Source organism: Ovis aries, chromosome 3 (genome assembly GCF_016772045.2).
Source record: "Ovis aries strain OAR_USU_Benz2616 breed Rambouillet chromosome 3, ARS-UI_Ramb_v3.0, whole genome shotgun sequence".
Classification (NCBI taxonomy): domain Eukaryota; kingdom Metazoa; phylum Chordata; class Mammalia; order Artiodactyla; family Bovidae; genus Ovis; species Ovis aries.
Window position 1 is genome coordinate 94,794,802 of NC_056056.1, and position 26,923 is coordinate 94,821,724.

A 26,923-nucleotide genomic window follows, 5' to 3' on the forward strand; every position below is an offset into this window, starting at 1 on the left:
GGTTATTTTGAAGATTAAATAATGTACTCACTTAGCAAGACATATGACACAGTGGTTCAGTAGTTCCTAAATGTAGTTTCCTTGTCCTTTTCATTATTTCTAGATTTTCTTCTTATTTCAATTTCATCCACTTTTTTTGAACTTTATCCTCTGTACCAAAAGTCTATAGCATCTACTTCAAGTCATGGTGACAGAAACAATATAACAAGGAAAATATTATCATTTATTTAGTGTTAACTATTAGCCAGACACTGAGCTAACTGCTTTATATAGGTTATCTCTCTTAATCCTTACAACCTTCATAAAGTAGTTACATTATTCCAATTAAAGAAACTGAGGTTAAAAGGTTAGATAATATGCCTAAACTCACTGGGTCACTTATAATCATTACTTTTGCCCTACCAAGAGTCACTCCCTAATCACTATCTCATTTTCCTTCCCCCAGAGGTAACCACTACACTGAGTTTGTGATAATCATTTTCTTGTTCTCCTCTATATCTTACCATATACATACGCACCTATAAACAAGATTGGTTAGCTTTGCTCATTCTTGAATGTTACACAAACTGAATATAAGACATTCTATTGTGCCCTGTTTCTTTCAATATTACATAAATAATGAGCTGAATCCATGTGGTTCTACCTTACCTATGAGTCATCCATTTTCATTATTATACACTGTTCTACAGCTTGAACATATAATAATTCATCCATCCTATTGTTTTTGTACATCTGAATCATTTCCATGTTTTAACTATTATGTACATTGGTAATGGGACCATTTCCTTGACATGTAACCTGATGTATAAGCAAAAGATTTTCTTTAGGCAGTGATCTTCAAACAGACACATATTTACACAAAGGGTACACAAAGAACATACACAGAGTTTCCAAACAGTAAGTGGGCATACAGTTTCTCAAGAATTCAACTCAGACCCATAACTCCCGTATATACTACTTTCTAAAACTGATCTAAGAACAGGCTGCGTTTGTAATATAAAGGCTTATGCCTCACCCATCCCAAATATTCACAGAAGGGTAAAATATTCAGTCTTGAGGGAGAAGAAGGAATTGACAGGCAAGAATAATGTTATAAATTCCATAACAGAGATATGAACAATGTTGTTTTGAAGCAAAGAAAATGAAATACTTTACCTGAAGGAGTTAGGAGAAAAGAGATGACAGACACCTAACGCGGGCCTTGAAGAGTAGGCATGGCTCTGAGGTGGAAGATGGTTGAAAGGACAACCCTTACAAACAGGCCAATGAGATGTGAGAAGAATTCATTAGGTACAGCGTCAGGAAAAAACTAACAACAGGAATACTTCAACTGGGAGATGAGCCCCTTCTGCCACTGGGAAGTTAAGATGGACTAGAAAGAAAAAGGTATATTAGAAAACAAGATACTGGAATAATATATACCTAGAACAACAAATACGACATGGGCAAAAAGCCAGTAGACAGTATGTAAGACATACTAATAAAACGGAAGAGAAAGAATGCTGGGAAAACTAAGTGGAGCCTCAGTCTCTCCAGTGGAGCCACGGTGTGCCAGCAAGAGCTGCTCTAAACCTCATTTCAAAAGGGAAGTGCTCCTTGGTATTAGGGATGAGAGATGAATACTGATTTATCAACAACTAATTGCCTTTGCACTAACCACTGCCATATTGCTCAGTATACTCATTAATCATTATATAAACAGAGAAATTCTGTTTCATGCAATACTTGTTAGGAGCAGCTCAATTCTGATAAAACATACATATAACCCATCATTTGACCTTTGATTTGGAGCCAACATTTGAAACTACTGTTTCTCCATCTATCGCAGCTTAACTATGTATGGCATGACTTTCCAAACTGGCAGCCACATGGGACTCTTAACCTAACTCCCTATCAGCTGCTCTGCAATGATAACTGTGTAGTTTTGGGGTACTCCTCCCTATAGAGCTCCCCAAAAGCAATGTCAAACAATCCTAAAGGTACTGTTGAAACTTGGTGAACATCACCCAGATACTTAGATGAGATGCAGAGCTACAAACAGAAAAAGAAAGTTCACTCATATAAAGTAAACTAATAATCAAAACACTTTAATCAGTTCCTACCACTTTATACATATCTTTCCTTTATTCAATTCTTAGAGAAGGTGCTAAAATGCTACGGCCTAAACATAAGCAGATGAATGAGTTCAGTGAGTTTACTTGACAAACGATCAAAATAAACACTGAGTACCTAACTTGTGATCACTCACCTAGAGCCAGACATCCTGGAATGCGAAGTCAAGTGGGCCTTAGGAAACATCACTACGAACAAAGCTAGTGGAGGTGATGGAATTCCAGTCCTAAAAGATGATGTGAAAGTGCTGCATCCAATATGCCATAAATGTGGGAAACTCAGAAGTGGCCACGGGACTGGAAAAGGTCAGCTTCAGTTTCATTCCAATCCCAAAGAAAGGCAATGCCAAAGAATATTCAAACTACTGCACAATTGCACTCATCTCACACGCTAGCAAAGTAATGCTCAAAATTCTCCAAGCCAGGCTTCAACAGTACGTGAACCGTGAACATCCAGATGTTCAAGCTGGATTTAGAAAAGGCAGAAGAACCAGAGGTCAAATTGCCAACATCCATTGGATCATTGAAAAAGCAAGAGAGTTCCAGAAAAACATCTACTTCTGCTTTATTGACTATGCCAAAGCCTTTCACTGTGTGAATCACAACAAACTGTGGAAAATTCTTCAAGATATGAGAATACCAGACCACCTGACATGCCTCCTGAGAAATCTGTATGTGGGTCAAGAAGTAACAGTTAAAACTGGACATGGAACAACTGACTGGTTCCAAATCGAGAAAGGAGTACATCAAGGCTGTATACTGTCACCCTGCTTATTTCACTTATACGCAGAGTACATCATGTGAAATGCTGGGCTGGATGAAGCACAAGCTGGAATCAAGATTACAGGGAGAAATAGCAATAACCTCAGATATGCAGATAACACCACCCTTATGGCAGAAAGTAAAGAACTAAAGAGCCTCTTGATAAAAGTGAAAGAAGAGAGTGAAAAAGTTGGCTTAAAACTCAACATTCAGAAAACTAAGATCATGGCATAGGTCCCACCACTTCATGGCAAATAGATGGGGAAACAATGGAAACAGTGACAGAGTTTATTTTGGGGGGCTCCAAAATCACTGCAGATGGTGACTGCAGCCATGAAATCAAAAGACAGTTGCTCCTTGGAATAAAAGCTACGACAAACGTAGATAGCATAGTAAAAAGTAGAGACATTATTTTGCCAATAAAGGTCCGTCTAGTCAAAGCTATGGTTTTCCAGTAGTCATGTATGGATGTGAGAGTTGGACTATAAAGAAAGCTGAGCGCCAAGGAATTGATGCTTTTGAACTATGGTGTTGGAGAAGACTCTTGAGAGTCCTTTGGACTGCAAGGAGATCAAACCAGTCCAAGCTACAAGAAATCAATCCTGAATATTGTTTCAGCTTTCAGTTTCAACATCAGATGCTGAAGCTGAAACTCCAATACTTTGGCCACCTGATGCGAAGAAATGACTCAGTGGGGAAAAACCCTGATGCTGGGGAAAGATTGAAGGCGGGAAGAGAAGGGGACAACAGAGGATGAGATGGGTGGCATCACCAACTCAAGGGACATGAGTTTGAGTAAGCTCCAGGAGTTGGTGATGGACAGGGAGGCCTAGCGTGCTGCATTCCATAGGGTCACAAAGAGTCGGACACGACTGAGCGACTGAACTGAACTGAACTGACCTAACATGACCCAATGAGTGTAGCAGGTGCTAGAAACAAGGAATTCATAACCTGCTCAGAATACAAATGTGAACAACTAAACCTAATGAGTTAAATGTTATAACAGAAACTATAAAAAGTGTGAAATCTAAGTGTAAAGAAATAACAGAAAAGTTCTAATAGGAATTGAGTCAGGGAAACATAACAGAATAAGCACCATCTCACTCAGACCTTGAAAAAATACTAGGAATTTATCTAGAGGGTGTGAGTAAAAGAAAAGGAAGAGGTTAAATTCTCCAGGAATATAACAATCCAGTGTGTCTGTATCAGTGGTTCTCAACTTTGCCTGGAAAGAGAAGGAGTTAATTACAGATACATAATTTTATGTACATTTCTGAGGTAGAGGTTTGAGAAGCTATAACTCAAAAAAAAAAAAAAAAGAAGGCAGAGTAATTGGGTCAGAATAAAAGGACAGCTAGATTATGGCTAGACTGAAAAGGTCTTCAAAGTCAGGCTAGCCCTCTAAAAGGCCGTTCCAAAACTATTACAAAATTTCTATGTGGTCGTTATTACTGGGAAAGGAACTATACCTTTCATCATATTCAAATTCTGCCCCGCCCCCCAAAAAATCTCTTTTGTTAGCAATAATTTAACCAAGTTTCTAAACAGGAGAATGACATAAAACGACTCTTTCCTGTGGTGACCAAAAATACATTCATGCGTGTGTGGTCCGTCACTACTCCAGGCAAGAATACTGGAGGGGGTTGCTACGCCCTGCTCCAGAGGATCTTCCCAACCCAGGGACTGAACCGGCATCACAGACATTAAAAATTAAAACAAAACAAAGGGCTTTCCTGATGAGTCAGTCAGTCATAAAGGTAAAAAATCTACCTGCAATGCAGGAGAGCTAAGTGCTAAGTCACTTTAGTCGTGTCTGACCCTGAGACTCTGTGGACTATAGCCCCCCAGGATCCTCTGTCCATGGATTTCCCAGGGAAGAATACTGGAGTGGGTTGCCATGCCCTCTGACCCATGTTCAATCCCTGGGTCAGAAAATACCCTGAAGAAGGAACTGGCAACCCACTCCAGTATTCTTCCCTTGGAAATCTCATAGACAGAGGAGTCTCGGGCTAGAGTCCATGGGGTCGCAAGAGTCAGACACGACTTAATGACTAAACCGCCATCACCGCTTTAAAAATTAAAATTTACAAATATATTTTTAAGTATCTGTAAAGGATAAAATATATAGATTTCATTAATCACTCATTATATCCAAGCATTCTCCTAACCTCTACACATTCATTTAATTCTTACAATAACTTTACGGGATAGGCACTATTATCATCACTCATTTAAATGTTGAGAAACCAGAGGCCAATATAAGTTGATTTGACCAAGGCGGCATATCCTCTTCTTCCCATTCTCCACTGTGGTGGATATTACAAGTAACTTGAGTTGGATTAAGAGTAACTTAAGTTTTCCAGAAGTTGCTAAGGAAACATAAAGCGCATAAACAGGTTCAGGAACAAACAAGCAAAACAGGGACTTGGGCTTCATAGGACTGTGATAGATATAAAAATTCAGCTCATACTGATGCCTCAAATCAGGAAGCCCCCTTATTCTCTGTAGAAAATGATGCTTAAGAAACAAACCCTGAATAGAGCAGTAGTTTCTACTGAAGTACAGAAAGAAAACATTTGCATTCTTACTATCAATCTCTTAATCTCATCCATTTAAATTTCTATTTTCCAATGCATGTTTTATAAAATATATAATATTTTAGTACTTGCACATAATTTATAAATAAATATACTTTAAAGAGGGTAAGTGTGCTCATTGTTTACTGACAGGAATACATGGTCAAAAAATAGACAACTTAGCAAAAAAAATTACATCACTATAAAGATGGTTTGACTTTTATTTTAAAGGTTTCCTTTTACACCCTAAAGTTTCAGGATATTTTTAACTGTTTAACTGGTCACCAGACGAATTCCAAAAACACCACGTTGACTGTTCCTACCCTGCAATAAAGGTCCTTCTCAGAAACTTTCAACAAAACTTGAATGAAGGACAAATAATGCATCTGTCATCCCAGAAGGTCCTTTCAGTATCATGAATATAAAGGTAACATCTGGGACAGTGTTTTGAAGCTCACCAAGATTAAATAATCTTATCAGAACTATGATGAAATTTGAAGGGATAGAGAACTAAAGACTCTCAATCCCAGAACTATTAGAATATTTATTTGCTCCAAGAATAGTCACTGTTCATTTTAGAAAGTCTATTTCTCTGGTGGCTCAGATGGTAAGGAATCTGCCTTCAATGTAGGAGACCCAGGTTTGATCCCTGGGTTGGGAAGATACCCTGGAGAAGGGAATGGCAACCCACGCCAGTATTCGTGCCTGGAGAATCCCATGGAGAGGGGAGCCTGGCAAGCTACAGTCCATGGGGTTGCAAAGAGTCAGACACGACTGAGCGACTAACACTTATCTCACAAAAAACATTTTCTACCATACAAAGATTGGAATTTAGAATAAAGGAAGTTAATATCTTTAAAACCATTTCACTTCCCAGGAAAAATCTGTGAAAGCTTGTTGGAAGTGTTAATTCACTACCTTATCTCGAGGGCAATTTGACAATATTTATAAAAATTGTAAATGTACATTTCCTTTGATCCAGCAATACCATTTCTTGTAATTCATAAGATGATTAGACATATGTACAAAGATGTAATATAAGAACTTATAATTGCTAGAAAATTGAAACAATTTAAATGTTTATCATTATTGTTGATTAAACTGTGTAATCTATATAAAGGAATACTAATCTGATGTACTTCTGAGTCAATGCATATTTTTGAATCTTAGAAATAGGTTACAAAATATCAGGTATAAACTGAATTGTTTTAAATGAGATCATAAATGTATATAAATGGATTGAAAAACATCTGGAATGAAGTATACCAAAATTAGCTTAGAGTATTGATAATGGGATTTAAAGTATTTTTTACTTTTATCTTTAAACTTTTCCTTTTAGTTTGATTTTTTTACTACACACACACACACACACACACACACACACACACACACACATATATATAATTTTTTAAATCCGAGAGGAAAAAAATCCCTTTTCATCTCATAAAACAAAGAATTCTAAGATTTGGATCATCTTATCAAAGACCTGAACCTATTTCTTTTCATGACAGATGCTAAGTACTGTTAATTTAGAGAAGAATAAGATAATTTCATCTTAAGAGCAATGGTTCTCAAAGTGACCAGCAGCTGATCAGCATCATCAAAAACTAGCTAGAAATACAAAATCTCAGGCTCTACTCCAGACCTGCTGAACTGGAACATCTGAGGGCGGAGCCCACAACCTGTATCCAGTTGATTCCGATCCATCCTCCAGTTTGAGGACCACTGTTTAAGATGAACTCACAATCTGGTGACCTGAAAGACCAATTTAAACACCTCTTGGTATTGCTGCTGCTCCTACTGCTGCTAAGTCGCTTCAGTTGTGTCCAACTCTGTGTGACCCCATAGACCGCAGCCCACCAGGCTCCCCCGTCCCTAGGATTCTCCAGGCAAGAACACTGGAGCGGGTTGCCATTTCCTTCTCCAATGCATGAAAGTGAAAAGTGAAAGTGAAGTCACTTAGTCGTGTCCAACTCTTTGCGACCCCATGGACTGCAGCCTACCACGCTCCTCTGTCCATGGGATTTTCCAGGCAAGAGTACTGGAGTGGGGTGCCATTGCCTTCTCCGCTTGATATTGTTAGTGCCACGTAAATCCAAACAAATGTAGGTGACATATCCACTAAGAGAACCTTCTTTCTGATAAACGTAGGGGATAAAGGCCTCAAAAATATTCAAAACATCATTAATGAAGGAGCAATCCCACCTGACCTGTGACTAATCTTGGTGCAAAGAGAACAAATAACAAAACTGCCAAGCCTAACATTACAAACAACAGCTCCAGATGGTGAATCCTATCAAAAGCCTGGTGCTACCCAGGGCAACCTTCTGAAAACTCTAGACAGTAACAAACAGAATCCCAGCTGATCACATACTGATAGAACAGACCTCTGGCAAAGATGTACGGTTTATACAACATACAATGGAACTATTAACAGGATCCAAGCATTAAGTCATCTCAAAATGTCAAGAACATCCATATTAAAGCTCAGAGTTGCTTAATTATGAACAAACTAAATTTTTCATAGCAAATTTACTTGAGTTCATTTCTCCAGGGGTCCAGGGAAAGAGGTGAAAAAAAAATACATAGTATTAAAATAAGGAAAATGTGAGAGACATAATAAATACAGGAAAGAGGCATTAAATATATGGACAATGCACTTAAAATTACTCCATCTATGAATACAACCTAAAAAAGAGTTCTCATTTACAGTTTTGCAAGAAATTTTTATATACTCAAAAAAAAAAAATTTGCCCATATGGTATCTTTCTCCTCTTCAAGATACTTGCCTGCCATCTGCTGGAAAACTGTCCTAATCAATGTATAAACCTACATTACATATGCTATAAATGGCATCATCATTGATATGGGCCAGCTCAGCCCACTCGAGTACTCTTGCCTGGAAAATCCCATGGACGGAAGAGCCTGGTAGGCTGCAGTCCATGGGGTCGCTAAGAGTCGGGCACAACTGAGCGACTTCACTTTCACTTTTCACTTTTATGCACTGGAGAAGGAAATGGCAACCCACTCCAGTGTTCTTGCCTGGAGAATCCCAGGGACGGGGGAGCCTGGTGGGCTGCTGTCTATGGGGTCGCGCAGAGTCGGACACGACTGAAGCAACTTAGCAGCAGCAGCAGCAGCAGTAGTCAGCCTGCTAGTGGTAAAGAATCTGCCTGCCAATACAGGAGCGGAGAAGGCAATGGCACCCCACTCCAGTACTCTTGCCTGGAAAATCCCATGGACGGAGGAGCCTGGAAGGCTGCAGTCCATGGGGTTGCGAAAAGTCGGACACGACTGAGCAACTTAACTTTCACTTTTCACTTCCATGCATTGGAGAAGGAAAGGGCAACCCACTCCAATGTTCTTGCCTGGAGAATCCCAGGGACAGGGGAGCCTGGTGGGCTGCCGTCTCTGGGGTCGCACAGAGTCGGACACGACTGAGGTGACTTAGCAGCAGCAGCAGCAGCTATGCACTACACAAACTGCACAAATGTGCAAAACAAACACACTTAAGAATTAACCTAATTTAGACCATACATGAACCTCCCAGTAAATCAGAAATCTTCAGACGGCCTGATCATAAAGCTGGCAGACACTGGACTGACAGGAGTCTCCCCGCTCCATACATAACCTATAACCTCGTCTTTCCAAGTAACTAGTGATGAAACCACATGCTTGCAGCCTCAAGCACATAAAGACCAGCAGGTTGTCCTCTGACTCTTGGCTTTTCCAGCAAACATGGTGATGCTGCTTTGACCATGGATCTAGTACATGGGAAAGCAAAATCAGTTTAAGAATTTTGCTGCAGATTAATATCCTTCATTTGACTCTAAGTCAATTTAATTTTTATCTATTTTTTAACAGATCTGATTTCCTATTTTATCTGTTATATCTCTAAAACAAAAACACCACAATAGACAAAGGTCTGATACAGCCCATCCTAAGGCCATGAAGAGGGGCTTCCCTGGTGGTTCAGTGGTAAAGAATGTGCCTGCAATACAGGCAGACAGATACCCTGGAGGAAGGCATGGCAACCCACACCAGTATTCTTGCCGGGAAAATCCCATGGACAAAGGAACTCTGGCAGGCTACAGTCCGTGGGGTCACAAGGAGCTGGACACAACCGAGTACGCAGGCACGCAAGGCCATGGTGAAATGAGTGGTCTGATTACGAGCAACTAATCATTTTACTGACAACCTACTAACCTGGGTTAGTTAGAGCAAAACAGTCTTTCAATTTTTCATTTGATGAAAAGAACCTAATGATGCAAAATAGTAATACCAGAAATAAATCTGCTCAGGTATACAGCAATTTGTAGCATTCTGCAGCCCCTCCCTCTTCACTCCTGGACCAGACAGATGACACTTTCTCCTTCATTTAACACTTTAAAGAGCTATTTAAGAGCCATCTCCATGTATGATTGGCCTTTGCAGACTAGCAAACTGAAAAGAACCAGAAAGATTAAAGGAATTTCAAAGTCTTTCTAGCAACTTGTTGTAATACAGTGATATACTTTTACAACTCTACTTCAAGTATCTTAAGAAATTTCTCCCTGCTTCTTTGATCACTGATTAAGACTCTGTGCACCCAAGAAAGGAGGCACAGGTTCAATCCCTGGTCAGGGAACTAAGATCCTGCAGGCCACACAGCACGGCCGAAAAAAAAAAGAAACCTGATTGCAAGTGACATGGAATTTGTCCTTCTACTTTGTCAAAGACTGCCAGATAGCAAAAAATAAAACTCTGGACCAAGTTTATGTAATAACATAGGAAATAAAACCACAGGAAAATGAGACCTGGGAATTATTTTAAGAATTAATTATCATAAACTCTTTTTTTAAAAAGTCTGGTTAACAAGGGCAAATTCTGGGTCATGCTGTACAAATTTGACAAAGAAGATGATGACATTTTAAGTCTGGTATACCTTTGGGAGCTTATTTTCCCAGCTTTATAAACTCTCAGAACTTTGTGTGTTGAAATAAGCCACTTTAAAGTACTGATCACAGGCCCCCATACTGTACAACTGATTTAAAAGTTCAAGCTAAACAAAGCCTTAGAAAGATTTCCTCACTCCAGCAGTATTTAAGAATCACTTTGCCAATTTACCTCCTCCACATGAATGGTCTTTTCTGATTAGAGAGAAGGGCCTGAGTCATTATTTCATTTTTATTTTATTTTTTTTTACTGAGTCATTATTTTAAAGAACCTTTTCCTCATTCTCAGTTTACAAAAGAAAAAAAGTAGTACATTACTAAATAATCCATTAGTACATATCAAGTAATCCATTATAATTACATGCCAGCATCCTCAATGAATGCAATGAATCATAACAAAGAATATCAACTGCATTAGGCTTCCTTACTTAAGATTCTCAGTAAAAAAAATTATGAACTCAAAGTCTTTAGAGTCAATTCCTAAAATTTGGTGCAGGAGCTGGGAACTATAGGCAAACTCTTCTGAAAGATCAGATGATAACTCAGTGAGATAAACAAAGACTTCTTTTACTGTTGTTTAGTCTTATACCCTAAAGATTTAGACTCTTTTGGTTGAGCTGAATGCATGCTTTTCTTCCCCATCCCACCCTCCCAATGCCCACCTGCAGAGAATGGAGACAAAAGCTACATCTTATACATTGATCATACAGTTTTAGGTACGACCTTAGACAACTGGCCTTGCTGCCTGATTATTGCCAGAAAGGATAATTTCAGACCAACTACAGGCAGTCCCTGATTCATTCAATAAATAAGTTCCTAGGAGTCTATGTACAAAGCAAATATTTGTAAATCAAACCAAAATTTTCCAGAAGTAATACAGGTGTTTCTGAAATGTTTATGGAAGAATTGATATGATATCTAGGACTTACTTCAAAATTAGCCAAGGTTGGCATGGGGAGAAGGGGTAGGCAGTTAGAGAATTAGATGAAATAAGATTTGCTGTATGCTGATCACTGTTAAGCCTGTGAGAAGGGTACGCAGGAATTTATTATACTGTTTTTTCAATTTTGTACCCTTTAAATTTTCCACATTAAGTTCATTTGGAAAGAAAAAAGAATATGACAAGAACTGGCTATACTTATCAAAGTTTTAAATTTACTAAGTTCATATTGAACAATCCCACATTTGAGAATCTATTCTATAGTACTGATATATAAAGAGACATTGATAACAAAAATTTTTGTAAAAACAATGTGAGGAAGGAGGAAAAGGAGACTATCTAAATGTCCATCAAGAGAGGAATATTTAATTCTACAACAAAGTATTCTACAGTCACAAAGATACCTGACATATTTACATATTGCTAAATGGAAAAAAAAGACATGTAACAAAATGTAAATGATAATTCTTAGCTAAAAAGAAAACTATAAGACTATGTATGTACATACAAATGCAAGAATGTATCTACACATGCTTATATAAGCAGAGAAAAAAGTCTGGAAAACTATATATCAAATTAATAATGCTTTGAAGAGACAAATTTAGAGTGGGGAAGAGAGGGAATTTTACTTATATATTTCTAAATTGTTTCTTTTTTATAATAAACATAAAATTTTTTAATATTTAAAACGCATTACTGTTTAAAAATAAAGTACCTGGAACATAAAGGAACATAAAGGTTCCTCAATTAACAAAAGAAAAATTTTAAAGAATTGCCTAGGGGCTATCACACGCTCATAGCTATGACATAAAATTTTACATAAAATAGAAAACAATAAAGTTTAAAGGAAAAATCACTTCAATACACTTTTTATAAAATATGAAAGAAAAAGAAGAAATACAAACACTGGAACATATATATAAATAAGGTTTCTATAGGATAATCATGGATAGAGGTACACTGGATGAGAAAAGACAAGCAGTGTAAAACAAGGGAAGAGGAGAAAAAGACACAAAATATGTGGAAAGAAAATTAGGAGATAGTGAAAAAGTTCCATGCATGGGAGAGGGTCATCACGTCACACAAAAACAGCATTGATAAATGAGGGATGGGGAGCAGGACAGCCAGTTAGTAGCCACGGGAAATCTTTAGAGCTTTCCTTCATTTTTAAAACTCTAGTGAATATCCACTCTTTAATGTATACTGGCTTCAGCCTAGAGGGTAACAGCTTGAGCAGTGTGAGTTAACTCTGGCTTTCAGACTTCTATTTCAATCTGATGAAACAACAACATACATTTATCTTCCTCCTTCTGAAGACTCCACTAAAGGAAAAGGTAAGCCTATTACTCCAAAAAGAACTAGGGAAGAACCTGCAGCTAACAAGAGATAGCAACATTTTCTGGAAAAAAAGCTGCTAAAAGGCAATAAGGATGAAGCAGATTAGTACAAAAAAAGAGTCTATTTGCCAATGGAACAAAATCCAAAAGGGAGTCTAAGTACCAACCACAACCATGGAGAAGGTCAGGATTTAGAATGCCATGAATAACAGAAGCACTGAAAACAAATAGGTTAATTGAAATAGTTAATACAGAATAGTCAAACCCATACACATGTACCCCATACATAGAGATTCCAGCAGCCCAACACCTAACAAGATATCAGGGGATTCTTTTCTGGAGAAATCATGAAGCCTAGAATATACTAAAAACCACTTAATAGTACAGTTTAAATAAGTAAATTGTATAGTACATGAGCTATTTTCAATAAAGCCATTGGGAAAAAAGAAAAAGCACTAGCTTCTCTTTTCTTCCACAATGGGAAATTAATTAATATTGCCTAAAATTGAATGGAATTCAATTTGCCTAAAATATGGAAACTGACTTTTTACCTTAAGTAAAAAATTCTCCTAAAGTTAATGATGGTTCTATCTCATAAATAGATTACTGCCTGATATATACTTGTATCATCTTTATACTCTCTCTACTGCTTAATTTTATTTTTACTAATAAGCATGCATCATACTTATAAAAAGAAAAAAAAACTGAAAATCAAAAGGCTTATAATAAGACTTCCACTTCTGGAAAGATGCAGCAGACATAGTATTTTCTATTTCTCCCAATTAGTATAACTAAAAACTCTAGACATTACATGTAAAACAAAATAAAATATGAAAGGTGGAAAGAAGGCAGCAAACTGGCTTGGATCTCAAAACAAAAAGAATGCCACAATGATGCGTTCCCTGTGCTTTCTTTTGCCTCATATCTCAGACTTGGAACTAAAGAGACTGGCAACCCAGAAACACAAACAGGTGCAAATTTTTAAAAGCCCCCACAAACACTTGCTCTCTCTAGTCAAAAGATGACCAAACAGGCAGTCAGTCCAGACAGAAAACATTTGTACAATCACCCTTCTATTCAAGATAAACACCACAGGGCTGGAGGGAAGGGAGGGGGGGAAAGTGACCCACCCATAACCCAGACCACCACAGTCAGAAAGAAAACCTAGAAATCTACCCTCACAGGTGATGGATGACAAAGCACCCAACACCCCAGTCAGGGTGTCAGAGAAGGCCAAGAAGGGATCTGGAACTTTCTTCCCCACCAAATGGTTACAACCCCCTCTCCCACACCACAGTGTTAGCAGAGACCAAGTAGAGTCAGAACTGCCATCCCCGGCAGTGATGAGAAACCTCTCTCAGATGTCAACAGAAACCAAGGGGGCACCCTAGCTAGCAGTACTGAAGCAGTGACCCACAAGTTCTCCTACCAAAGTGGTATCAAAGAAAGCCAGCTAAAAGAACAGGCTTAAATGAGAGCCAGAGTCACTTAACATAATACAAAAATGTACAGATTTCAACTAAAAATCATTCTTCATACCAAAAACCAGGAAGTTGCCAAACTAATGAAAAGGGCAATCATTAGGTGCCAAAACCAAGACAACAGAAAAGAATTATCTGATGAAGATTACAAAGTGGCCATGAGAAAAATGATTCAACAAATAATTATGTACATGCTTGAAACAGAAAGAGAACCTCAACAAAGAAATATAGGAAATGATAACCAAATGGAGAGTTTAGAACTGAAAAATACAAGAACTGAAATTAAAAACTCAGTGGCTAGACTTAAGAATAGAGTGAAAGGGACAGAGGAAAAGACTCAGTGAAATAAAAGAACAGGAGAAATCATGTTATCAGAACAACATGAGAAAATAAACTGAAAGAACAAACAGAGCCTCAGAAGCCGTTGGACTGTACCGAAAAATCTAACATTCGTGTTACCAAAGTCCCAGAAGGAGAACAGAAAAAGGATGAGGCAAGAAAGTTCTTGAAGAAACAATGGCTAAAAACTTCCCAAATTCGGCAAGGGATACAAACCTACCAATTCAAAAAGATCAGCAAATCCCAAACAGGATAAACCCAAAGAAATTCATGCCGAGACACATTATAAATTAAACTCCTGAAAACTAAAGACAGAAAAAAAATCTTGAAAGTAATCAGAGGAAAAATGACATCTTTCCTCTAAGGGAAAAATTACTTGAATGACAACAAACTTCTCATCAGAAACCATGGAGGCCAAAAAGAAGTGGTACAGTACTTTTCAACCAGAATCCTATACCCAGGAGAAATATCCTCTAGGAATGAAGGAAAAATCAAAACATTCTCATGTGAAGGAAAACTCAGCCATTCCCATGTAAAGAGAATTTGTTGCCAGCATGCCTACTCTAAAAGAATGTCTACAGGATGTTCTCTAAGCAGAAAGGAAATGATTTTTTTTTTTTTAAGGAAAGTTTGGAGTATCAGAAAGGACACAGTAAGCAAAAATGTGGATAAATAAAGGGACATGGTGAGGGGGGAGTAAGATTTCTATACTTCACTCAAAGTAGAAAATGATGACACTAGTAAAACACTAGGAAGTTAAATAACAACATCAAGCCTAGAGAAACCACCAAAAAGTGTACGCTCAAAAACATAAGCTAAATCAAAATGAAATTCTCTAAAAATGTTCAAGTAATTCAAAGAACACAAAAACGAAAGAGAGAATAAACAGAAAACAACAATGAAACAACAGAACTAAGATTTAGCATATCAATAATTATATTAAATGTAAATGTCCTAATTACACCTGACAGAGACTGAAAGGGTAGAGGGAAAAATGCAACTATAGGCCATCAGCACAAATTAAAATACAGTGAGGCAGGTTAAAGATAAAAGAAGGGAAAATTATATATCATGTAAACAGTAAAAAAGGAAAATGGGTAATCTATTATTATCATCAGATTTAATACTTAATATTTCAATCAATATTAATTTAATATTAATTAATAATTTAATATTTAATATTATCATCAGATAAAGCTGACTTCACAGCAAGGAAAACTACCAGGAAAAAAAAAAAAAAAAAACAAAGAAATGCTCAGTCCACTAAGAAGACATCACAATTCTAAATTCATATGTACCAAACAAAAGAGTTGATAAAGATATGAAGCAAAAATGGACAGGTCTGAAAGGAGAAATAGACAATTCCACAATTATAATTAAGAGACTTCAATACCCCTCTCTCAACAATTAAGAGAAATAGAATATCAGCACGGATATAGAAAAACACAAATTAATCAAAATCTAATGAACATTTATAAAATACTCTGCCCAACAGAATGGGCCTCCCAGGTGGCGCAATGGTAAAGAAGCCAATGCAGGAGACACGAGAGACGCAGGTTCGATCCCTGGGTAAGGAAGATCCCCTGGAGCAGGAAATGGCTACCTGCTCCGGTTGCTGAGTGTAGCATTTTAATAGCACCATCTTTTAGGACTGATGCTGAAGCTGAAGCTCCAAACACTTTGGCCACCTGATGTGAAGAGCCAACTCACTGGAAAAGACCCTGATTCTGAAAAAGACTGAAGGCAGGAGGAGAAGGGGACGACAGAGGGAGAGATGGTTGGATGGCATCACTGACTCAATGGTCATGAGTTCAAGCAAACTCCAGAAGACAGCGAAGGACAAGGAAGCCTGGCGTGGTGCAGTCCATGGGGTCACAAAGAGCTGGGCATGACTGAGTGACTGAACAACAACCCGCTCCAGTATTCTTGCCTGGAAAATTCCATGGACAGAGGAGCCTGGTTTGCTAAACAGTCCATGGGGTGGCAAAGAGTTGATCATAACTGAGCATACACACACTCAACAAAATACACATTCTTTTCAAAAGTTTATAGAACATATATCAAGAAAGACCATATAGTCCATAACACAAATCTCAACAAATTCAAAAGACCTGAAATCAATACAGTATCTTCTCCAACCACAATAGAATCAACCTAGAAATTGATAACAGGAAATATTCAAATCCTCAGATACTAAACAACACACTTCTAAATAATTCATGGGTCAAACAGGAAGTCTAAAGGGAAATCAAAAATGAACTAAATGAAAATACAACATATAAAAATTTGTAGGCCACAGGTAAAGCAGAGCTGAGCTATTTATAGCACCAGAGATAATTTATAGTATTATAAATATAGAGATTGGTAGCACTAGAGATGGGCTTACCAGGTGGTGCTAGTGGTAAAGAATCTGCCTGCAGGAGGTGCCAGAGATGCAGGTTCAATCCCTGGGTTGGGAAGATATCCTAGAAAAGCAAATGGCAACCCACTCCAGTATTCGTGCCTGTAAAACTCCAAGGACAGAGGAACCTGGCAGGCTATAGTCCATGGGGTCCCAAAGAGTCAGACACAACTGAGCAACTGAGCGCACACAGCATGAGAGACAGTTTATAGCATTAGAAAAAAAGGAAAAATCTCAAACCGTTATTTGAAGCTGCTACAAGAGCAAAAACAAAAGACAAACAGTAGGAAGTAAATAGTAAAGATGCAAGCAGAAATCAATACAAAAGAAAATAGAAAAACAATACAGAAAATCAATGGAATCAATGAAATCAATGAAAAAATGATTCTCTGAAGACACCAACAAAATCAACAGATATCTAACAAGTTATCAAGATAAGGAATAAAACCACAGATATCACTATATACCCTGTAGCCATCAAAGGATAATAAAAGAGAACTATAAACTCTTTTGACATAAATTTGATAACGTAGATGAAACAAACCAAGTCTTCAAAAATCACAAATTATCACAATTTACCCACTAGAAAACAGTAATTCAGCCCTACAACTATGAAGGAAACTCAATTAGTAATCAGTTCAGTTCAGTCACTCAGTAGTGTCCAACTCTTTGTGACCCCATGGACTGTAGCACGCCAGGCCTTCCTGTCCATCACCAGCTCCCGGAGCTTGTTCAAAGTCATGTCCATCGATTTGTTGTTTAGTCACTAACTCATATCTGACTCTTTTTGCAACCCCATGGACTGTAGCCCTACTGTCCTTGGGATTTCCAAGACAAGAATACTGGAGTGGGTTGCCATTTCCTGTCTGAGGCACCAGGAAAGCCTCTCTGGATCGTGGAATCAAACCCGCACCTCCTACACTGAATTTTTCACCACTGAGCTACCAGGGAAGCCCAGAATTTGTAATATTGATATAAGATCTCCCAAAAAATAAGTCTCCAGGCCTAGATAGTTTAATTGGAGAATTCTACAAAATGCTTAAAGCAGAATTAATCTAATTATGAATTAATTCTAAAGCCTCTTCTTGAAAACAGAAGAGAGAAGAAACACCTTCTAATTAACTTTTCTGAAACTATGCTATCAACAAAATCAAGATAACAAAAAATAAATAAAACTGCATATCAATATCCCCCATAAATATAAACATAAAAATCCTTAAGAAAAAATAGACAAGTAGGTATATAAAAAGGAACATATACAATGACTAAGTTAGGTTTATTTCAGGAAGGCAGGTTCATTCAGCATTCAAAATTAATCAATGTAATCCAAAAGACTAAAGAAGAAAAACCACATGATCATATCAATCAATGAAATAAAAGCACTGGACAAAATTCAACACTTTTTCAAGATTAAAAACTCTCAGCAAACAGGAATATAAGGAAACTTCCTCAACTTGATAAAGAGTATCTGCAAAAAATCATATTAACTTAAACACTATACTTGGGGGAAGACACTGAATCCTCTCTAAGACTGGGAACAAGACAAAGATGTTCACATTTGCTGGTCTCATTCAGCATAGTCCTGTCCAGTCCTGGACAGTCCTGACAGCATAGTTCTAGACAGTGAAAAAAAAAGTTAAAAAGAGTACAGATTAGAAAGAAAAAATAAAACTGTCCATATTGCACGTGACATTATTATCCACATAGAAAATTCCAAGGAATCTACAAAAAAGGTCCTAGAATAATAAAGAAAGTTTTAAAGATATAAGGTAAACATCCAAAAATTAATTATATTTCTACATGTTAGCAATGAACATAATGACACTAAAATTAAAAATACCGTTTATAATCACTTTTTAAAAAAGAAATACTGAAGTGTAAATCTAACAAAATATAGGCTGAGTTTATTTGCAAAAAATTACACAATGGTGATGAAAAGAGAGCCACACAAATTGAAAGACATACCATGTCTGCGACTGGAAGACTCATGAAGTAAAGATGTCCATTCTCCACAAATTGATAACAGATTTAATGCAACTCCTATCAAGATCTCAGAAAATTACTTTCATAGATGTAGACAAAATTATTCTAAAATTTATTTGGAAAGGCAAAGGAAATAAATGAACTAAAACTATTTTGATTAAAAAAAGATTAAAGTGGGAGGAATCAGTCTACCCATTATCAAGACTTATTCTATTTAGTTACGGTAACCAAGACTATGATACTGACGGAGGGACAGACATATAGATCAACAGAAAAATGAGGCCCCAGAATACACAAGTGGCTTTTGACAAAGATGCAAAAGTAGTTCATTAGAGGAAAAAGAGCCTTTTCAATAAAAGGAGGTAGAACAACAGGATATCCATGGTGGGTTGCGGGGAGAGGAGAGGAGGAGAGAGAGAAAGAAATTTTGAAGTCTCACTCCTTATACAAAAACTACAGAATTACAAAAATTAACTCAAAATGAATCACAGGCTTTACATTTGAATAAAACTATAAACTTTTAGGATTAAAAAATAACACGGGAAAATCCTCAAGATCTAGGGCTAGGCAAATAGCTCTCAGAATTGACACCAAAAATATGTTCTATATGAGAAAGAAATGGTAACTTGAACTTCATCAAAATAAAAAACTTCTGATCTGCAACAGACTCTGTTAAGAGGGTGAAAAGACAAGTCACAGAGTGGTAGAAAATGTCTATAAATTACACATACAATAAAGGACTAGTATCTAGGATATATAGTTTTCAAAACTCAACAATTTAAAAAATCTAATTAGAAACTGGGCAAAACACACGAAGAGGCAATTCAACAAGGTATATACACATATGGCAAACATGCACACGACAAGATACTCAGCATCATTAGCAGCTAGAAAAATGCAAATTAAAACCACAATGCAATATTACTACACTCATATCAGAATGGCTAAAACAAAAAATAGTGATACCAAATGCTAGCAAGGATCTGGAAAAATGGAACCCACCTACATTGCTGGTGGGGATGTAAAATGGTACCACCACTTTAGAAAACAAGTTTAGTAGTTCTTCAAAAGGTTAAACATAGAGTTACTGTATGACCAGCAATTCCACTACCAGTTATACACCCCAAAGAAGTGAAAATGTGTGTTCAACCAAAACGCAAAACCTTTACAGATGTATTTATAGCAGTTTCATTTTAATAACCAAAAACTGTAAACAAGCCAGATGTCCTTTAATGGGTAAATGATTAAACAACTGTGGTACCATGGAATACTGCTCTGCAATAAAAAGGGACAAACTTGATATAACACATCAATTTGGATACAATCTCCAGGAAATTATACTGAGTAAAGCCAATTTCAAAATGTTACATTCTGTATGGTTCCATTTATATAACATTCTTGAGATGACAAAATTATAGAAATAGAGAAGAGTTTACTGGCTGTCAGGGATTAAAGAGCATATAGGGACAAAAGGAAAATAGGGATGCTTGTGATGGTGGAAATGTTCTGTACTTTGACTGTAAAAATGCCAGTATCTTGCTCCTGATATATTGTGCTACAGTTTTTCAAGATGCTACTAGTGGAGGAAAGTGTGTAGAAGGTACAGGGGATCTCTGTATAATTTCTTAGAACTGAATCCCCAATTATCTCAAAACAAAAAGTTACCTTTTTAAAAATGCAAATAATAAATGTATAGAGTCAGATCCACATTTACCATTTAAAATGCTTCCAATAGCCTATTTTACTCTAGATTTCCAGAGCTCTTCTCATTCCATTTTCCTCTTTCTTTTGCTACTCCAATGCCAAAAGATCTTTGTTGTACACTTCTCCCTTATAAATGTCAAGTAATTCTTTTACCTCATCAAAAACAAAATGTTTGGCGAGCGCCTTTATTTCTTTTTTTTAACGTATTATACAAACACGTCTTTCTCAGCATCAAACTCCATACCAAAAACGTTTCATAACATGGATTCAGTCAAGCTCAATGTCTGCTGTTTTTGTTCATCCCTGTGTGCGTGCTCAGTTGCTTCAGTCGTGTCAAACTTTGTGGCCCTATGGACTGTAGCCCACTAGGCTCCTCAGACCATGGGATTCTCCAGGCAAGAATGCTAGAGTAGTTGCCATGCCCTCCGCCAGGGGATCTTCCCGACCCACAAATCGAACCAGCATCTCCTGCATTGTAGGCATATTCTTTACTGCTGAGCCACCAGGGAAGCCCTTATTCGTTCATATTTCTCGGTAAGATCATATTTCATATCAGTACCCTTAAAATTTTATTGTTTGCTGGCACCAGAGCTTCCCCAGAAAGTGAAAGTTAGTTGCATTGTGATGATTCTTGCTTGCTTTGATGTTTCACAGGAAGCAGAAGAGAGATACAAAAAGCAAGCACAAATATAATGAAAGAAACAAAGCCAAAATCTGCAAAGGAGAAAAACATTAAAAAGCATTTTTCAAACATACAGATATTGAGAACAATAAGAGCAAAGTCTTGGACAAGAAATAAGCTGTCAGTGCTTCACTAAACAAAATTACAGTGCCAAAAGATGCAGCTTCATCCCAGTCTGTCATGTTCCAAGTGCATAAAAACACAATCAAAACTGAAAGTCTGTGTTGCTCCACAGCTTTTTATTCAAAAATAATTATAGCAAAAGAGCCTCACTTTAATCCAAATTATCGCTTTTCGTAAATGGCCTATCACAAAAGAATATTTATCCAGCTTCCTAAACACTCAGTCAGTCAGTTCAGTCGCTCAGTCGTGTCCAATTCTTTGCAACCCCATGAATCGCAGCACACCAGGCCTCCCTGTCCATCACCAACTCCCAGAGTTCACTCAGACTCACATTCATCAAGTCAGTGATGCCATCCAGCCAGCTCATCCTCGGTCGTCCCCTTCTCCCCCTGCCCCCAATCCCTCCCAGCATCAGAGTCTTTTCCAATGAGTCAACTCTTCGCATGAGGTGGCCAAAATACTGGAGTTTCAGCTTTGGCATCGTTCCTTCCAAAGAAATCCCAGGGCTGACCTCCTTCAGAATAGATTGGTTGGATCTCCTTGCAGTCCAAGGGACTCTCAAGAGTCTTCTCCAACACTACAGTTCAAAAGCATCAATTCTTCAGCGCTCTGCCTTCTTCACAGTCCAACTCTCACATCCATACATGACCACAGGAAAAACCATAGCCTTGACTAGACAGACCTTTGTTGGCAAAGTAATGTCTCTGCTTTTGAATATACTATCGAGATTGGTCATAACTTTTCTTCCAAGGAGTAAGCATCTTTTAATTTCATGGCTGCAGTCACCATCTGCAGTGATTTTAGAGCCCCAAAAAATAAAGTCTGACACTGTTTCTACTGTTTCCCCATCTATTTCCCATGAAGTGATGGGACCAGATGCCATGATCTTTGTTTTCTGAATGTTGAGCTTTAAGCCAACTTTTTCACTCTCCTCTTTCACTTTTATCAAGAGGCTTTTTAGCTCCTCTTCACTTTCTGCCATAAGGGTGGTGTCATCTGCATATCTGAGGTTACTGATATTTCTCCCAGCAATCTTGATTCCAGCTTGTGCTTCTTCCAGCCAGGCTTCAGCAATACGTGAACCATGAACTCCCAAATGTTCAAGCTGGTTTTAGAAAAGGCAGAGGAACCAGAGATCAAACTGCCAACATCCGCTGGGTCATGGAAAAAGCAAGAGAGTTCCAGAAAAACATCTATTTCTGCTTTATTGACTATGCCAAAGCCTTTGACTGTGTGGATCACAAGAAACTGTGGAAAATTCTGAAAGAGATGGGAATACCTGACCACCTGACCTGCCTCTTGAGAAACCTATATGCAGGTCAGGAAGCAACAGTTAGAACTGCACATGGAACAATAGACTGGTTCCAAATAGGAAAAGGAGTACGTCAAGGCTGTATATTGTCACCCTGCTTATTTAACTTCTATGCAGAGTACATCATGAGAAACACTGGGCTGGAAGAAGCACAAGCTGGAATCAAGATCGCTGGGAGAAATATCAATAACCTGAGATATCCTAAACACTGGAAACATCTAAATACTCAAAAAATTATAGAACTACTCTTTTTAAAAGTCTGTTATTACGGTCATTGTTTTTGCTTTTGCTTTTATCTAGTCTGATTATCAAATTACCGTATAACTGAAGGTAAATTCATTATAGTACAAGATACATGTCAATGAAATGATCATCAACTCTCTGAATGGAGGACTAAAGTCCACTGGTTAAGATTTCACTTTCCAATTCCAGGGGTGCAGGTTCATTCCCTTATGGGGAAGCTAAGATCCCACATGCCTCACAACCAAAAAACCAGAACATAAACAATGAAAGCAATATTATAACAAATTCAATAAAGACTTTAGAAATGGTGCCTATCAAAAAAAAACAGAAAACTTAAAAAAAAAGGAAAAAAAACTGAATGGGAGGCATGTATTAACAGGGTCCTAGTCCATATGTATCATCACAAATCACATCAAGGTAATCTAGCTGGTTGTACTGTGATAGTTCTTGCTTACTTAGATGTTTAACTGGGCAATGCATGTTTTTCAAAGTTCTAAATCACAGTTATGCAAATACACATTACATGGTTAAATTTATTTTATCAATCACTGTGCTCTTGAGACTTATACATCTCAGTTTTTTAATTATAAATCTAGAATAGGTTCAACAGTACATGAACTGTGAACGTCCAGATGTTCAAGCTGGATTTAGAAAAGGCAGAGGAACCGGAGATCAAATTGACAACACCTGCTGGATCATCAGAAAAGCAAGAGAGATCCTGAAAAACACCTACTTCTACACCAAAGCCTTTGACTGTGTGGATCACAACAAACTGTGGAAAATTCTTCAGGAGATGGGAATACCAGACCACCTGACCTGCCTCTTGAGAAATCTGTATGCAGGTCAGGAAGCAAGAGTTAAAACTGGACATGGAAAAACAGACTGGTTCCAAATCAGGAAAGGAGTACATCAAGGCTATATATTGTCACGTTGCTTATTTAACTTATACACAGAGCACATTATGCGAAACGCTGGGTTGGATGAAGCACAAGCTGGAATCAAGATTGCCAGGAGAAATATCAGTAACCTCAGATATGCAGATGACACCACCCTGATGGCAGAAAGCAAAGAAGAACTAAAGAGCCTCTTGATGAAAGTTAAAGAGGAGAGTGAAAAAGTTGGCTTAAAGCTCAACATTCAGAAAACTAAGATCATGGCATCCAGTCCCATCACTTCATGGCAAATAGATGGGGAACAATGGAAACAGTGACAGACTTTATTTTGGGGGGGGGCTCCAAAATCACTGCAGATGGTGACTGCAGCCATGAAATTAAAAGACGCTTGCTCCTTGGAAGAAAAGTTATGACCAACCTAGACAGCATAGTAAAAAGCAGAGACATTACTTTGCCAACAAAGGTCCATCTAGTCAAAGCTATGGTTTTTCCAGTAGTCATGTATGGATGTGAGAGCCAGACTATAAAGAAAGCTGAGCGCTGAATAACTGATGCTCTTGAACTGTGATGTTGGAGAAGACTCTTGAGAGTCCCTTGGGCTGCAAGGAGATCAAACCAGTCCATCCTAAAGGAAATTAGTCCTGAATATTCATTGGAATGACTGATGCTGAAACTGAAACTCCCAGTACTTTGGCTACCTGATGTGAAGAAATGACTCACTGGAAAAGACCCTGATGCTGGGAAAGGTTGAAGGCAGGAGGAGAGGGGACAACAGAGGATAAGATAGTTGGATCACATCACCAACTCTATGGACATGAGTTTGAGTAAGCTCAAGGAGTTGGTGATGGACAGGGAGGCCTGGCTTGCTACAGTCCATGGGGTCTCAAAGAGTCGGACACAACTGAGCAACTGAACTGAACTGAGAATAAGTTAGGTTCCAGACATTGTAGGTAAATAACCTCCATTAATTAATAGCACATACCTTTTCCTGAGAGTATATTCTAAATTACACAACTTAAGATAAAATATCTACGATAACTTTATTTGCTGGCAATTTTTTAAATGGCCAAGGTGAGTTTGTCTTTTTTAACGCCAAATTTAAGACTATTAGGAATAAAATTATTATGGCTTTAACAGCATTTGTGTCATTCTAGAACACAACCCAAATAACTTGCAAAGACCTTTGGCCCTATCCTTAAGTACTCTCTCTCACTGTATTTCTTTTGAAGGAATAAAGTGGCTTATTCAGGTTCTTCAACTTTCATAAAAATATTCCAACCCACAGATGGTTTACTTTTAAAGCACATGTGGGTCTTACTTAACTAAGAACACAGGCAAGTGATACATTCAGAAAGAAAGGCAAGTATATATATGTATAATCTTGAACTCATTGATAATTGTCATTGCCAAAAACCTTGACTACTAAAAGCAGTACTTAGGGAGAATTAACTAACGTACATGCAATGCATACACTCTTCTAGATTAGAAGTTATGAAGACTGGTCACAAGCATTTTACTAAGGAAACGGTGTATAGCATTCAAAGATTCTCAAAGTGATCAATCACCAAAAAAAAAGGAGGTAAGTGTAGAACTCTCACTGTAGGTATTATCAAATCTATGCCTTGATTCAGGCAAGACAGGCAGACACCTGCATTCCCTTGACTCCCTGCTTGCGCTTTGGTTATGCCATGTTTTCACTAGACGACAATGTAAGAAGCAGCCTGTCACATACTGCTGGTTTACTGTACGGATACTAAAGCTACATTACACAGGGTCTTCTTTGTGAGGACACATGGTATAAACAGCTCTCTGGTCCTACTCAGAACCAAGAATAGCTGTGCTTCTCCAAAGTAACTACTTTTGGTTGGTTTCCATCTTCCCCTTCTAGGTGCAGCTGGTGGACGAGGAGTCCCAGGAAGCGTTCTTCAGTGGCCTGTTTGAGAACCGCTTCCATATCAAGTGCTGCAAGCCTCGACCCTTATCCATTTACGTCATCCTCGGCCAAGTCTCCCTGCTGTCCGCCATTGTCTTGTCTTTCCTCACCACTTTCATCATGGTGTCCTTTGCATCTCAGCTCTTTCCGAGGACCCAGAAGCACAATTCTGTGTCAGCCTTCATCAGTTTCCTCACAGGGCCTTGTGCCTTCCTGGCCTTGTTGCTGCACACCCTGGAGATTCAGAGTCTGCGGATGAAGCCCAGCCCCCCTCAGTTCTCCATACAGTGGCCTTACTACATCCTGGGCTTCAGCATCCTTCCGTTCACGGTGGCTGGTGCCATCTGCCTCATCCAAGAAATAGCCTGCCCTAGATACCATCTGTTGCCCATTTCCCAGAGTACTGAGGACACCCAAAAGATCTCATACCTGGAAAACCTGGATAGTCTGGGAGGATAACTGAGCTCCACACAGAAGGAGACGCTGCTGAAGGAAGAAACTATTATCTAGACCAGACAGTCTGTGCCTTGCCCTTCGTCAAGTGCACATGGGTCAGTGTGTCTGGCTCTTCAGCCTCCACCAGTCTCTGCCGCTTCTGATGAGGCTCTTGAGTGTCAAGTCAACCTCTCCCTTCCCCCTACTCACAGTGATTCTATCCTGCGTGTGTTTGATATTTGTTAAACGTTTTTTGAATTCTTTAAAAAAAAAAAAGGAACTACTTTTTAATTTTACATCATAACTCAAACAACGAAGCATATCTCATTTTTGCACTAGCTGCTGGAAACCCTAGAGCCAAACCGATGGCTACTTTAACAAACCTAATCTTTTCACAGCTCTCTCTTGACTTCATATTCTTTCCTACCTTTGCTTTCCCTTGCCCTAATTTGCTCACCACCGTTGACTGTATCTACTATGTGTATTTTTGTAAATCATATATATTTTTGAAAACCATCTAATTCCTCTCTACAACAAGGCAGGGGGAAAATCAGAGAAAAAGAGAGGGAAGGGGAGAACAGTCAACTGTCAACCAGAATAAGAGGGGAAGGAGATTGAGAATAACCACAAAACAAAGTTAAAACAAAATTAATCACCCTTCAAAAAAATCAGTCAAAACGTAAAGGAAATATTAATGCTAAGCTACCTGCAATTTGAAAGAAAACATTTAGCAT

General features: G+C 38.1%; 1 protein-coding gene and 1 pseudogene across 2 annotated transcripts in view; one reads left to right on the top strand and one right to left on the bottom strand.

Annotated features, from left to right (window-relative positions):
- Window positions 1-26,923, bottom strand: part of EXOC6B (exocyst complex component 6B) — a 708,301-nt gene that overhangs the window by 669,405 nt on the left and 11,973 nt on the right. The window lies entirely within an intron of this gene.
- On the top strand, window positions 1,442-26,342 carry LOC105614905 (transmembrane protein 225B-like; annotated as a pseudogene).